The sequence below is a fragment of the Plutella xylostella genome, chromosome 12, assembly GCF_932276165.1.
Source record: "Plutella xylostella chromosome 12, ilPluXylo3.1, whole genome shotgun sequence".
NCBI classification, from domain to species: Eukaryota; Metazoa; Arthropoda; class Insecta; order Lepidoptera; family Plutellidae; genus Plutella; species Plutella xylostella.
In genome coordinates, this window is record NC_063992.1 from 9,723,349 (window position 1) to 9,738,803 (window position 15,455).

The following is a 15,455-nucleotide window of genomic DNA, read 5'->3' on the forward strand; positions in this document are numbered from 1 at the left end:
TAAAATAATGCATTGTATAGTTTCAGTAAAGTCTATGTGCCTGAGGATGTTTTAGGCACGGCTTTGAGTCTCAACTGTATATCTTTATGTCATGAACCTAAATCTAGGTCACTAAGAGCCAGTTTCTCACTTCAGTAAAACCTAAGCATGAACTTAAGTCCACTGTACGACAATGTATCAAAGCACTGCATTCCACTCAAGATTTGTGGTTGGCTAAAATTGTCTTTGATTAAATATATGAGGTTCATGCTTAGGTAGATAAGGGGTACTTAGCTAGAATTTGGCTACATTGAGCCTTACTCAACTTATATCATAATCATAAAACCTCTTTCACCTGTCGCCTTTCAGTGCAGAATATCGGTTCTACAGGGTGTTGCAAAAAGGGTATACTAAGCCGAAACCTACATGTGCAGCATGGTACCTATATCTAAGCCCGAAACTGAAATCAGAATTTCAAAATTCGCGAAAAAAAAAACATTCTCCATAGTAAAATGTCACGTGACCAACAAAGTTTCTATGGACAATGTTTTTTTTCAGGAATTTTGTAATTCTGGTTTCAGTTTCGGTTTTAGTTACCCTTTTTGCAACACCCTGTAGAACCGATATTCTCGATATACTTGGTAGCGATAGTTGTGTGAGGCTAAGCACAGACTAAGATTTTTTATAGCACGATATTTTTCCCAGAATTAATATAACGTTAGATAAAATCTCGGAGAAAATGAGTTTACAGTGCTATTTTAAAATCATGTCGCAAATAGTAACATAGTGTGCGCTTAGCCTTACTTGATCTATTAATATTCTCTACTAATATTCTTTAAAAGCTTTATAGCTTATCTGTTAAAACGGACATAGTTTGTATAGATCTGACAGCTGTTTGACAGATAAGCGATGCTGCAATGAAAACGATCCGTTGGCATTCTTTCCTTAATCATCAAGATCATCGACCCATCACGTCCCCACTGCTGGGGCACGGGTCTACTTCCAATGAACGAAGGCCGAGTCCACCACGCTGGCCTAGTGCGGGTTGGTGGACAGTTGGTGGATCTTTCCTTAATATTACATTTTAAATTAACTTAGGTAGGTAAAATCAACATACATTTTCAGTTATTACTTTCATCGATTACCTACCACTATGCACAAGAACCACTGTATTTTGTGCAAGAATATGCAAACTGTTACTTGTGTTGAGTAAAATATATGAAGTAGGTACCTAGCTAAGCTAGCTAGCTAGCTAGACAGTGGAATTATAAACATAAGTAATATATTTTACTGATATTAATAAATAAATTATGTCTATCTTAAATTCAATTTTAATGCTTGTGTGTTAAGCCTAATTTACACTAAACTTCAATAAGTACAGAAGCATAATATATTTGTTTGACAGTTAGGTAAGTGACAACTACACTTTAGTCATGGAACAGTGATAATCTTTGAAAATAAACATAAAAATAGGGCCAGGACACTTGAAAATTGGCAAATGTACTGTACTTATTGCAGATTAAATAGCTGGAAACCTTACATAAAGTACAATGTTATAACAGGTTATTTATAATCTATCGTATCTTTGAGCAAGTGTTTGCAACGCTTTATATTGTTATCTTTAGGGCCTGTTACACAATGATGTCGATAATGAAGGTAGAAATTCTAATTTTAGAGCTGTCAAAACTTTAATTTCTTTAATTAAAATTAGACTCTATGAGTGTTACTGTAAATGTCATTTTTAGCCAACAAATTTTTTAGTTTGACTGCGTTAAAATTTGAATTTCAGCCTTCAGAATAGCTGCCAATGTCTGGTCAATGGCTACCTGTGGGATAAAAGATGATGTCACTGTCAAAGACATAATGACAGAGTGTGACAGAATGTATTTTTACCGACAGGTAGCCATTATCCAGACATTGTGAAACAGGCCCTTATTATTTTTTATGAGTTATTGTTGAGCAAAAACAGTACAAATTAGTACATACTTACTAGTTTTTTCCCTACATGTATGTACACATTTCCGTCTGTAAGCTGTACTTAGTTAAATCTGCACTTTTATAGTTTTCAGTGCATTAAGTAGACAATTGTTGTTATCATTTCGTTTTTGTACATTCTTACTTAAAGTATAACTACGAACAAGAATAATAATACCTATATTTTAAGCTGTTTTAATAAAAAAATACATTATTTACGTTTTTTTTTATTTGTTATCAATAGGCCCTTTGCTCTCCAGCGGAGATTGGGAATAAGTTAGTATAAGTAAGTATCAATAGTTATAATATGATTTATCCCGTGAGGTGCGATTAGCCAACAACTGTTTGGTCGTGTAAACAAATAAAGACCTAGGTAAAAAATAATAAAAGATAGTTCTCTTTTGTTGAATAGGTACTCCATCCGACCTGTTGTTTGTACTGTACCCCTGTAGGTATAATGCCTTGGACTTAGGAGATGCCTATGTCCAGCTACCGTGCCACAACCGACACATTAGCAATATCAACCCATAAGCAGCGTCGCTCATCTGTCAAACATCTGTCAGATCCATACGTCAGATTGTTAATTGGTAATGTTCGGTTTTGGTAACCCCACAGGGTAGCCAGCCACCGACATCTCTAGATGAATATACATACTTACAAAGTTTAAAAAATACATGCAATCATCACTAATTTGTGAGTCATAGAAAATAAAATGGCACGATTCAAATACAAAGCTTAAAGCATCGTGGTTTATCATACAACTTAGCATACAGGTGTGAGACCACCAAGCAAAAAGGAAAGTTACGTATGTACTTCTCAAGTTCTATACTGTGCGCATACTGCGATTTTTTAGACAGCGATATTTTTGTCGGAGAAATAAAACAACATACTACTTCCTACTATTATTATTATAAAAGCGAAAGTTTGTGTGTATGTTTGTTACTTCTTCACGTCAAAACGGCTGAACCGAAGTGTTAGCGGACACCCTTGATTAACACCAAGGCTTTTTATCGCGGAAATCCCACGGGAAAACTTTTTAAGGTGAAATAAAGCTCCTGGGAGCAGCTAGTAGTTTATAAGTCGGTGTGCTAAGGAATGGTTGAGATAACTAGGGTTAAAAACCGGCCCTTAGGCTAATGCTTCTTTACACGTGACTTGACCAATGTTTAGAGTTGACCACGGACCAAAAAACCGGCCCTTAGTAAGCGCGGGCCCTTAGAGCTGGCATAATTTTCAGGTAGGTAATGTACCAGTCACGCACTTGCGTTCGAAGTTAATAATCTCCAAAACTTGATAGCTAAGGTCAACCGGGGCCATTGCGCCACAATACTTTGACTTTCATATTCATTTGATCATAACAAACAGACTATACGCCCTATTAAGCTATAACTTGTGATACATATTAGGAAATTTTATCTAGTTTTATAGTTTGTTGCAATTTTGTAGAATTTTAAATATCTTCTACGTGTAAACGACGTTTCTACAAAAAATGGCATTTTTAGGCGCAATAACCCCTAGTGGGGCTAATGCCTCTTTCACTAGTTTTGTGTGCTTGGAAGTGGTTTTTACAAGTTTAAGTAGATATAATTTATAGAATTACTATTAACGTAGCTAATTATTAGCTTGTAAACTAAATACTGCGCTTAGTTAAGAAGAATCAGTTGATCAAAATTTTTTGGGGCTATGGCGCCTACGTAGCCTAATTTCTTGTAGTGGCATTTACCCCATCCAAGATTCCAGGGGTGCTCAACATTTTATTTATGAAAACTTTATTGGACTTAAAAAAAGTATAAATACTTACGTGACAAATTAAAATACAGTATAGAAGCATACAAGGGCATATTTTTTATAATTTGCAGTCAATCCACAACTTTAAATTAGTAAGTATACCATTTTTAGAGTATGACGGAATTTTAATCATTACAAAACTATTTAGTGTTTTAAAAACAAGTGGGATCATTCTGTTAATATGACTATTTTTTTATTTATTATATGATTATTTTCTATATACCGTGTTAAAAACATTATAATGTCGACACCAAATGACGCAATTTTTTTTAAAAAATTTTATCTTATTATATATTCAAATTATTTACGTTTTAGTTGGATTACCAATCTAAGAATGTTAATTCTGATACGCCATTAAATGTTCTTCAATATTGCAGAAGGCGTCATTAACCTAGTATTTTTCGTTTAGGATTAATTTGGTGCTAAATGTCACTGGAACTTTTTCATTGCTCGTGAGCGTATTAAATACATTTATCATAACATAAAATGTTTAGAACCTCTGAAAATGGGGCTATTGCGCCGCAATAGAGGCAATAACCCCATCAGCCCAGAGGCATTTACCCCAAAATAAAAGCCAAACCTACAATTTTGTAATAACATATTGTGTCCGAATCTTACGTTATTTCAATAAAATAATCAAAACAATATGTAAAGCAACAAAACAATAACAGTATTTACAGTTAGGAAACATAGATTCTTTTAAAAAAACACACATTTGGAACGATTCAAAAAAACGTGTCAGGAAACCTGAGGTGGCCGAAAGAGGTGAAAAAATTAAAATGGCAGAGTTGTTAAGAAAATTAACGCAGATACGACATCTATTGGTCAGAGGTAAAAGTTTCAGTTACAAAGATAGATAGCAGATGACTCCAGTAATTCTAAAGTATGTGGTTCGGAAGATAAATGGATTCGAGGCATTAGCCCCGTAGGCGACTTGGCCCCGGTTGACCTTACCTCTTGTATATTTACCTATTATTATACAAGGAAACTTTAGATAGTTGTTGTTAGCAACTTATGGCTGGCTTAAGGGCGGTTGTAAATGTTGTAATTGCTTTGACAACAATGATTCAGGAGGGTAGAGAAATAATGAAGATACCACATCAAAGTCAGTGAAGGGCAAGTCTATCAGTGTTACAACTAATGAAAAGAATTCCAAGTTACTAGACTGGCTAGAAAAACATTTCAGGTACAACAGTACAGGCTAGACCTAGTTTAGGTGGAATTAAAAATGTAAAAAAACACATCCCTAGATAACCGAAGTACCTATATTGAGCACTGTTAAAACACCAATAACTTACCCAAGTTTTGCATGCTAACCTAATTTAATAGTTTAAGTAACTTCTTAATGTACCTATGTTTTTACTGACTTGTGTATTTGTAAAATGTGTGTGTTACATATAAATTATAAATGGGTTAGGTACATAAATATATTTTGTATTTGTATTTTGTATTACTTCCTCGCTATCTTCTCGCAATTAACTTGCAATCCAAAAATAATTTAAGTGTATTAGATTAGACACTTACTTATTATTATTAGGTATTTGTTATTTATTGCACAATTTACAAAATAAAGAATGTGCAATCAGGTGAACTTAATGCTAAAGGGATTTTCTACCATTCAACCTGCCATGCTTATTTTACAAATTGTTTTTACCCTATAAATAGTTACAATGCTTACACCGATGATTTTTATGAATCTTTGCAGTCCTCACGTTCTAATTTTTAGCACAGTTTTAACCCATTAATCTAGATCTAGATAATAGTTTGTACCTACGGTAAATTATGCACACGGTGCGCAAACGATACTCATAATATTATTGACTAAAAGGTGATGGAAGCAGAAAATTTACGGTTCCCGACCGTGGCATACTTTAACTATTACTAAGGGCAAGGTCCCATTGGTGCGCAGCGTCGTCGCATGCAGCGGCAACGTCGTCATCGCTGCCACACTATGCCACATTTTTTATGACCGTTCCTTTGCGACGACCACGGCGCGGCGACGGCGACGACGACGTGGCGCCATACAGCGCAATGCAACAATGGGGCCTTACCTTATTTTTGTTAATACTTAGTCATTTTGTTGTTAATTGGTCTTGGTTGTGTCGATATTATTTGTGATATGAACATTTTCTTGTATACTAAGTAAATGAACACATACAAATCGGACTCATGACCTTTTTAATATTCCACTAAATTTGTACATAAATGAATGAAATAAACTCCACTATTAAATGCATTAATAAACATAAGTTACAACTGCAACGACACATTTCTTATTCGCCATGTTAAATTGTTAATATTAAATAAATACCCATATTTTCCCAACTGCTGAATTTAGTTAAAAAAAATGGAAACAAAAATAAATAAATCGAATCCATTGTGACACTGGATGGGAAAAATAAAAGTTACTACATATAATTATATTGAAAAAAATATACGAGCCTTGTTTTGGTTTTCAAACTTATGTAAGTACCCGCCTGAATAATAAGTTAAAAGTACAGATGAATGTCTAATCTTATAACAGTCTTTATTTTCTGAGGGGTAATAAACGCCACCTGGTCAGTTTGGATAAGTTCGCACCTGACCATAGATACGATAGAGTCCATCGTCCTAATTATGGCAGAGTCTTGGACATCAGCAAAAAAAATGGCAACATGCGAGAATGAGTCGCGTATAAAGGGTTCCGTACCAAAAATAGTACGACATAACAAGTTTAACAAGATAGCGTCATTCTCAATAGTTAAGAATCGTCGTATATTTTTTAATTATAGGTTTCTTACATGAATACTAATTTAATGATTGATTCTATCCATTTAATACAGGTACTAAAACCCTGTAATTTTCTAATGTTTCTCCATTTATAATTATTACGCCAATCGTTAGGTATAAGATATCGTAGTCCAAAGGTTTCCGCAACCGCAGAGAATGCCGGCATTGTTTGGAAGCATATCCCACCGCCACAGATTATCCTAACTCTGTTAAAGTTCCACCACCATAAGATGTAGTGAGAAAAGTTAAAAAAATTTAATGTTGTTTTTGGTATCCTTGAGATACGGAACCCTAAAATATGCGTGTTTCATTGGAAATGCTACCAGTTGCTGCAGGTGCTGTACCGAGAAGATCAAACGGACGTTGTTTATATCGTGACATGGTTATGTATACTCGGATAGATTAATAATTAACTTCTTATCCAAGAATATGGCATTAAAATTAAAAAATATTCTTTAATTATAGGGTTCCGCTTATCTGGCATAATCTTTATAGACCAAAACTCATTTCGCATAACTCGTATGGTCTAAACTTTTTTGGCCGAACCATCACTTTGCCAAGACTTATGTGGCATAAGGCTCGTTTCGTCTAAAACTCTTTAGGCACAATCTTTAAACACCTAAGTTTCGTTTGCTCAAATTTATGTTCGTCTATACCTATGTATAATCTTGTTTATCCTAATGTTATCTTAATAAATAATATATTAAGTATGTAGTAAATGTACAAATTGTGGTATTTTTCTCCTACATCCCGAAAATCACGATATTGTATGATAAAAAAATCGAAAGTTAACGACCAATATAATTATTACATACCCCATTAGATCGAAACCTAAAAATAGGTGCGACGACGAGCAAAGCGAGGAGGAGCGTGTTAGGTGCACATGTTCATCAAAACCAAAGCGGAGCGCAGCGAAGCGGAGCGGAGCGTTTTCCAAACAGCGGACACAATATAAGGCACCAGTTTGCGCTATGTAGGGAGACGCTCCGTCAAAGTTAAAGCCAAACAAATATTATTACTTTGTATAAACCTATGCCATAGCATTATTAGGCTATTCAAGATTTGGCCATACCATTATTAGGCTAAACAATGTTATGCGAAATAACTTTTTACTAAACGAGATTTATGCCATACGATTTTCGGCGTAACGAGACTTTGACCAAACGTTACTATGCAATACGAGATTAGGCAAAAAAATCTTATGCCATAAAAGGTAGAACCTTAATTATAATATTTGATGCTTAAAAATGTTTCTGAGGTCAATAAGATGTGTAAGTTACACGCAAGCGAATTTTGATATTCTGATTTCAGTTTCGGGCTTAGATGTACCATGCTGCACATGTAGGTTTCGGCTTAGTATACCCTTTTTGCAACACCCTGTATAGTATCTAGATTTAGCCGTCCAAGATAATTAATAAGTTTGTGAACCCACTAACACAGTGGACCATGCAGCATGGGGATGGGGAAATGGTTCAATCTTCGGAAGGTTTGATTAAGTTTGCGTAAAGATAACACGTGAGTCAGCTAGAAACAGGAACTAAACATAGAGAGTATGAGATACACACATTAGTAAATTGAATTATAATAGAAACATACTCACCTAATGCCGTAGCAAAAAATTCCTACAAATTTTACGTAGGTACTTAATTCAAAGAAAAGTGAGAAAGAGGACAAAAATAAACCAACTGAAGAACAAAATAATTACTTACCAAAAATAAACGAACATCATCGTGTCAAACAAAGCAGATAAAAGAAATTACCTGCCGAGGAAGAAACTACACCGACAAAAGTGGCCTTTAAAACCTGAGTCGGTTTGGGTTTTATCCCATAATTGGGCACAATGCACAATTACCTACGGATCCCACATGTAAATGGCGAACAAAAATGAAAAATTTGGAGTAAACATGTCCTTATACGGTTTAAAGGGTTACCGATTGCAAAGAAGATGAAAGTTTTTATTGTGTGTCTAGTAGTGGGTAGTGTACTTCTGCCAAAGAAAATTAGTTAGTCTCTCATTGTATTCCCACGTAAATAAAATACATTTACAGAAAACTAAGACTTTTTTCACCTGATAAAGATACTTACAGTAGAATAGATGCTAATTTAATACCAAAGTATCTAAAGAGTATTTTGAAAAAGAAATAAATACAAAATGGTACAATATGGGCTTCTTTTATATTTTGCGAAACGACTTTAATGAAATTCTCGAACAATACCTATTGACTCTGCAAAAAGTGAAACAACCAACAATGTTTGACGTATTTTTTAAAACAACAGAGTTTTAGTTTTTTATATTAATAAAAAAAATCGGAGATATTTTGTTCTTTCGTTCTTTGTTAGTTAATTTTGTATCACGTGATGGTGTAAGAAAAAGTTTCAGTGGCATTTGGAACGTTAATGGCAGGTGGATCTTTTTCATTGCTTGTAAGTGGATAATATGTTTGATACCTCTAGGTACGTAGGAACCACGCACGCGAGTTCAATATGAACATGGAACAAGCACCTAACTTTACCATTTATGTAAAGCGAGAGTATTTCGCTCAAGTTGTACTAGTTAGAACAGCTGATATCGACACACCATGAATGAACCGAAACAAAGTGTCTAATACAAAAATACTTGGCATACCCGACCCAACTTGCGGCTTCAAGGTATTCGGTTCGGTTAGGCTCGAAATTCCCTCAGTTTGACATAGCTTACGTTATTCGGGCATTCTGTTAGGGCTAGGCCCCGTTGGTGCGTAACGTCGCGTCGTCCCGAAGAAACTGTTGTCCAAACGTCCTAAAAACGTATAGCAGCGCGTCGCTACGACGACGACAACGCAACGCACCAATGGGCCTCGGCCTTATACGGTATGAAAAGGCAGCATTTTACAAAGGTTAACTTTGCTTTTTTAATTGGCAGTATTGATCAACTCTGTCAATTGACGGCACCTGTTGAGAATTTTAGGTTATGGAATTTTGTTCTGTGACTTTGGTAGATGGCGTTGGTTTTGGATTGATGATATACAAATACAATATTACCTACTAATTTCATACCAATGATACAAAAGTACATGGTCCTGAGTTGGTACGCAGCTGTAAATGTTCTCAGCTTCCATCTAGTTAAACGGATATCGGATGCCGAAGTATCTCAATACTTTACTACGCCAGTTCAGTGATGGTGGTCGTTCCGATCGCACGCGGCCGCGACGAGTGTAGAACTCGCTTTACGTCGAACGAGTGCTGCCGATCGTGAAAAATAAGGTCTACAGTTGTTTTCGAGTGCTCTCCGGATTGACCAAAGTGTGAATAGTGCTGTTTTGGATTTGATACCCGAAAACTTTGACGCATGTTTTAGATCGGTAAGTTTGTTTGTTTATTTTTAAGTACGTTTATTTATACATGGGGAAATAAAAAAAAATAGAAAATATAAGTAAGTACCTAAACATAATTTAATCAAGTATTCTACTTTTTATTTAAATATGCAATAAGTACTATTTAAAGTACTTAGGTACTTTTGCAACAACAAAAACTGATTTGGGAATCATTTGGTTAACTAAAAAATTACAAAAAGATAGCGATATTATTATGCATAAGCAATCTCTACAATGACAACCTTTGGATGGTAGAGATGCAATTTATTCTGTCTATCACAATAACGTTTATTTTAACACCTCAAATCAAGCATGCCATATTGTCACTTTAATTACTTAACATATGTATATTATTGATAACTCTACATAGGATTTTTATGCTAAATTTGATATTGCAGCAATCAAACAGGTCTGGACATTGTTGTAGTTTTAGTAGGTATTTAGATGACATACCTACTTTGATAAAATTACATAACAAACTGGTTTACTATAGAAATGTTTGAGATGCGGATCTTTTAATTTAAATACAAGTTTACTGGCGATATGTACAGGTATAATAATATTGTTGATATACACTGGGCTTCGTATAAGTATCACTCTTTAAACTTGCAATAACTCTACTTGTATAACTAGATAAGATACGATCTCCGCTCTCCGAATAAAAAAAGAACTCGAAAAACAAAATATTCTTAATGATTTCAAATAATATTATTGAGTATGGAATGCAGCTCAATTGCCTTTGAATACTTGCGTCCCTGGAACTTTACCCCTAAAGCCACTATTCAACGGTAATTCAGGTGCATTCCATACTCAAGTTCTGCTTAACCTGACGATTTCAGGGAACCGTTTCAGAGCTGTCCTAGACTCTCCACATAGGAGTAAAGTCTTGCTAAAGCTCGAGCGCCAAATAATTTAGGTACTAAAGCGATTTAATTTCCTGTACTCTCACTTTTCTGAAAAACATTGTATGTATGTAATTTTTATATTAAAACTATATGAACACAATATTTGTAGGTACCTATGCCTTCGTCATCTATTCATTAAGTCGTTCCTCCACCGAAAGGTTGCCTGAAAGAGATCAATTCTACATGAACTTATAATTAGATTTTCGGTTGGATAGTTATCGTGTCATAAAAACCACCCTCATATACAAAATCCACTCATATATACTTTATTTACTTTACGCTACAGCAATAAACTCTTAAAACTAAAAAAAGTAACTACTACCGTTATTAAAGTAACTTGTACAAGAACGAAGCATGGAATTTGACATTTGACATTATTTATACCTACAAGGTGTTGCAAAAGTATATATTATATAGTGCCACAAACTTATCTGTTCCGGTGACAGCGAACTAAATTGATCCATATCTCATTACTTACTAATGAATTGTATATTTTAAAACATTAGATGGATTTATTAACACCGCAAGAGCGAAATAACAATACGAGCAAACTTAAAATCTTATAGAATGAAGAAATATTAGAGATTTATTTGAGCTGTCACCGGAACAGATAAGTTTGTGGCACTATAGCAAGCTGAAAGGACTCATGACTTTTGGAAATGATCCAAAACGTACTTTTGAACTTTCTGTACAAACCTAAGATAGCTATTATGTATGTAGGTACAGGAAACGTCCTACCTTCATCTCTTAATTGGCTTTTTGGATGTTGGATCGTTGCTATTACTTCAATCTCGCATTCCACATAAAAACATAGAAATGAAAAAAGTATGTAAAAAGTAATATGTACCTACCTAGGTACCTAGTGTGCTGAAGGGTTTCCATCTTAGATATCCTGTCTGGAAATCTTAGGATGTCAACTAACGAACAACATTCAATGTTTTCTTAGATCAATGATAAAATTATAATCCATTTCTCATAAATAAACATGTTTTGAGTAATTAGATATAGTTGCTAATACAAGCTACATTAAACAAAAAATGTGGATAGATATTATAACATTTCTTACATAAAATTGATATAAAACATGTTTTATAGCTACCGTGACAACATGTGCGGACGACATCGTGAAACGAACATCAACAATATCCGCAACTAGTCAATAGGTATGTATAATGTATTAATAGGTTATTAAATACAGGGTGTAAGAAAAATGGTGATAACATTTATGAATAGAGCTTGAAGAGGTTTTTACATACTTTAGAGTAAAACTGACCTGAAAGTTTCATTATAACTTTAAATCAGTGAGCTTGAAATACGACATATATCGTAAGGAAACTGCTTCTGTACCCCGAGGTGGTTCTTAATTAGATTTTTAATGTTTGCCAAATATAGCCGCCATCAGCCCTCCCATTACATTATAGCCTAAGTCAGACACTTGGTTGCAGGAGGGTCAATCCATCTATCCGGGGGAAGTTTCAAGCCAGGACTGTATCTCGTTGTACGTACGTGCCGATTGCACGAAAGCTCTCGTTTGTTAGTTTTTCATCAGTATGGAGTAACCCTCCAGAGCTTGTTAATCGTATCGGATCGTATCCGTGCCCCCCAGTGGGGCAGAGGGCGAACACGACATGCCTCCATCCTTGTCTATCGACAGCAGCAATCTTTAAGGGGTTATATAATTAGTTTCCATCATCGCTTTTTTGAGCACCGGCCAGTAAATCACAAAACAACTGGAAATGAATGAAAAGTTGAAATAGAAATAGAAAAAAAGTTAGATAAGTACTTCTTTCTATTTCTGACACACCCAGTTATATCTAGTCAATTGATGGACTGTTATTGTATCATCCTCTTTTAATATTAGAATATCATTATACAACGGTCATTTCAGCGTAGCTTCATCGAATACTATATTAGTCTGCGGTCCCAGTAGACAACTCTTTGCGGCACTGAGTGGGCTGCAAATTCGCAGTATACTGATAATCAACTTAGCTTGACTTCCAATGCTACGTAGCAAAACTATGAATTCCATTGAAGTATAATGACAAGACGTACATATGCGAAAGCGATACGCCTGAATTTCGCCAGTCCGATTCTTCAGCAGGTCAGACTGCTGCAGATTAATCATTGATTAGAGAATTAATTAATGAATCGAAGTTAATTTCCGGCACAAGCCACTGCCTCCCGTTCGATAGATGTATAGTTGTATACCTACTGTTTAATTACTCTGTGGTTTTGAATTCCGGGCAGTGAGATCATTTGCAATAATACGGACAAACCATAGATTAAACCTGATATCTAAATTTACTCTGAGGAACAATACATTGTACTGCTTAATGAATGATTACCTACTGAGGATAAAAATATAATATACGTGTACTGAAGGCCTAGCAAGAAGCGCGTGACAAGACGTTATAAAAGAAAACTAAATAGAGATAAAAATAAAAGCTTCACATCGCGCGGCTTCGAAAAACTAATGCGACGGAAACCTTTTGCCACGTCTTGTGCGTGTCTTGCGCCCCGTGCTAGGCCTTCTGATAGCAGTAACTATAGTGCAACGCATAAATCGTTCAAAAAGCCTGTAAGAAATAAAAGAAGAAAGGTAGAAGGAAAAGTCGGACTGATTATGTGGCCTGCAAAAAGTCTGACGTAGTGTAGTGAGTAAGCCGGCAGTGTTATAAGCTTTATCTCTATATTTATGTTTCTTTTTGTCTTAGGGTGAATTCGTCCAAACATCACGTTACACGAGAATAACTATACCGGAATTAAAATTATACGCGAGTAAATATCTAGGATAAGTACATTTGCATTCTACCAAGTTATACCATGATTAAATTGAATGAACGAGGAACGAAACTGTAATGCAACTAAAATAAAAATAGCTGCGTTTCAAAGCATGCAAAAGAAATGACATGCCAACTTAGTTTGAATGGATTATAAAAGTATGAAATTGTTTATGTTTTAATATTTTATTCGCTGTTGTTATTCTGAGACTTTGCCTTTTAACGTACTTTTGTTTATGTTTTGACAGATGTGTTTATATGTCATTATGACGGTTTTCTAATCAGCTGATGTGCTGCCGCCATTACAAAATTACTCTCGGATAAGCTCGTTACACGGTCAATTTTGGCGGTATAACATTTTATTCTTGGGATAAGCTAGTTATCTTGGTTTCAGGTTTGGTAGAATGCAAAATCTGCTTACTCGCGAGTAACTGGTACTTTACTCGTAAGTAAATAGTTACTCGACGTTGGCCGAATCCGCCCTTAGGCGTTGATCGAGGATGTGCTTGGACATGTTGCATCAAAATCGATTCAGCCATTCAATACTTCATGCGCTCATTAGTTATTTATTCACGATAAATTCTCCCTCGTCGTTTGTTCTATAATGCTATCTAAATCTAGCAACATTGGTCAGTGTATTATCTAATTTATGTCTCCAAACGATTATCTCTCGAGATCCTACTCGAGTTATGAGTCGAGACCTCGGTCGCCTCGAGCTGGGATCGAGATTGCATTCTTGAGTCCCTTGTGTCCATGCTCTGCGAACTATACATACAGGGTGGGAGAATTAGTCGGGCCCTAGAGGGAAATAGCCTTAAATGGATAGTTACTTGTTACTTACTTACAATGGATACTTATGCTGGCTAATTAAACTTGAAAAAGACATTCCTTTGTTTTTCATTAAGTAAACAAACTGGATTTAATGTTTTTCTATGGCACTCGGTCCCGAGGATTGAAGATGGCAACACCCTGTATTGTGTACATAGGTTAGCCTATTATATCTTTGAGGAAGATAACATTCTTTTGTCCATCTCTATCTTAGACACTGTATGTGTACTGTAGCACTTAATGTGTACGTAGATTGTGTACAGGACAGACACACATTATTTTAAGTATATCTTTCGCTTCAATTAACTTGAAACCTCTTGATTTTTAGTGTGCAATGAATCAATCATTTAATGCAACAGATGTTTTCAACACACTACAGTGCACCTTATTGACAAAATATGTAAGGCCATGTCCGCACAGCGTATATTTCGCCGCGCGAATTATATTCCGCGACCAAAGTTCGCCTGTTCACATCACGAATAAAATTTCGCGCGATTTATGTCACTTCTATGCAGCCTTGCGATTCTGTAAAATCAGACATCTCACTTCGATCTTCATTCTCCCTTCACCTTTCACTTTACGTTCGAACAGTTATCACATTATATGTCATCTCATACATTATTTGTCAAAATCTCGAAATTCGATGTGTCTACGGAAATTACAGAATGCCAATTTGAAAACTCACTCCGGATTCAGAATCGAATTTTGACAATTAGCTTTATAGAATCGCACGGCAGATCCCGGCTGAAATGAACCTGTAATTATTTTTTCCCTATTTTTGGTAGTGTGGATTCTCCTATAGTATTCAATGTGTTACAGAATTGCGAAAAAAATAATCGCGCGGAGAAATATTCGCGGTGCGGACAGGGCCTAAATGTTCCTATGGCCCCACCATTTTGCGAGTGGAACTTTTTTATTGCTCGCGAGTGTTAGTGATTTTAGCACTCGTAATCGAAAGTCATGGCAGGGCGATATCGCCGTCCAACTACACAACATGTTGTCTGTCTGTGTGCGTGTCTTCATCGATATTGACTATTTATTTTAAAAAATAAGTTTAGTATTAGTTTAAACCTTTGTAA

The 15,455-nt window shown here is 35.4% G+C and overlaps 1 protein-coding gene across 2 annotated transcripts in view; it reads left to right on the plus strand.

Moving 5' to 3' along the window:
• The first annotated feature begins 9,637 nt into the window (after positions 1 to 9,637).
• The window catches only part of LOC105390384 (pyrokinin-1 receptor), a 58,607-nt gene continuing 52,789 nt past the window's right edge, over positions 9,638 to 15,455 (plus strand). For both annotated transcript variants that reach the window (XM_011561681.3, XM_011561682.3), the window contains exon 1: positions 9,638 to 9,851. The gene's annotated coding sequence lies outside the window, so the exon portion shown is untranslated. The remainder of the gene's footprint in view (positions 9,852 to 15,455) is intronic.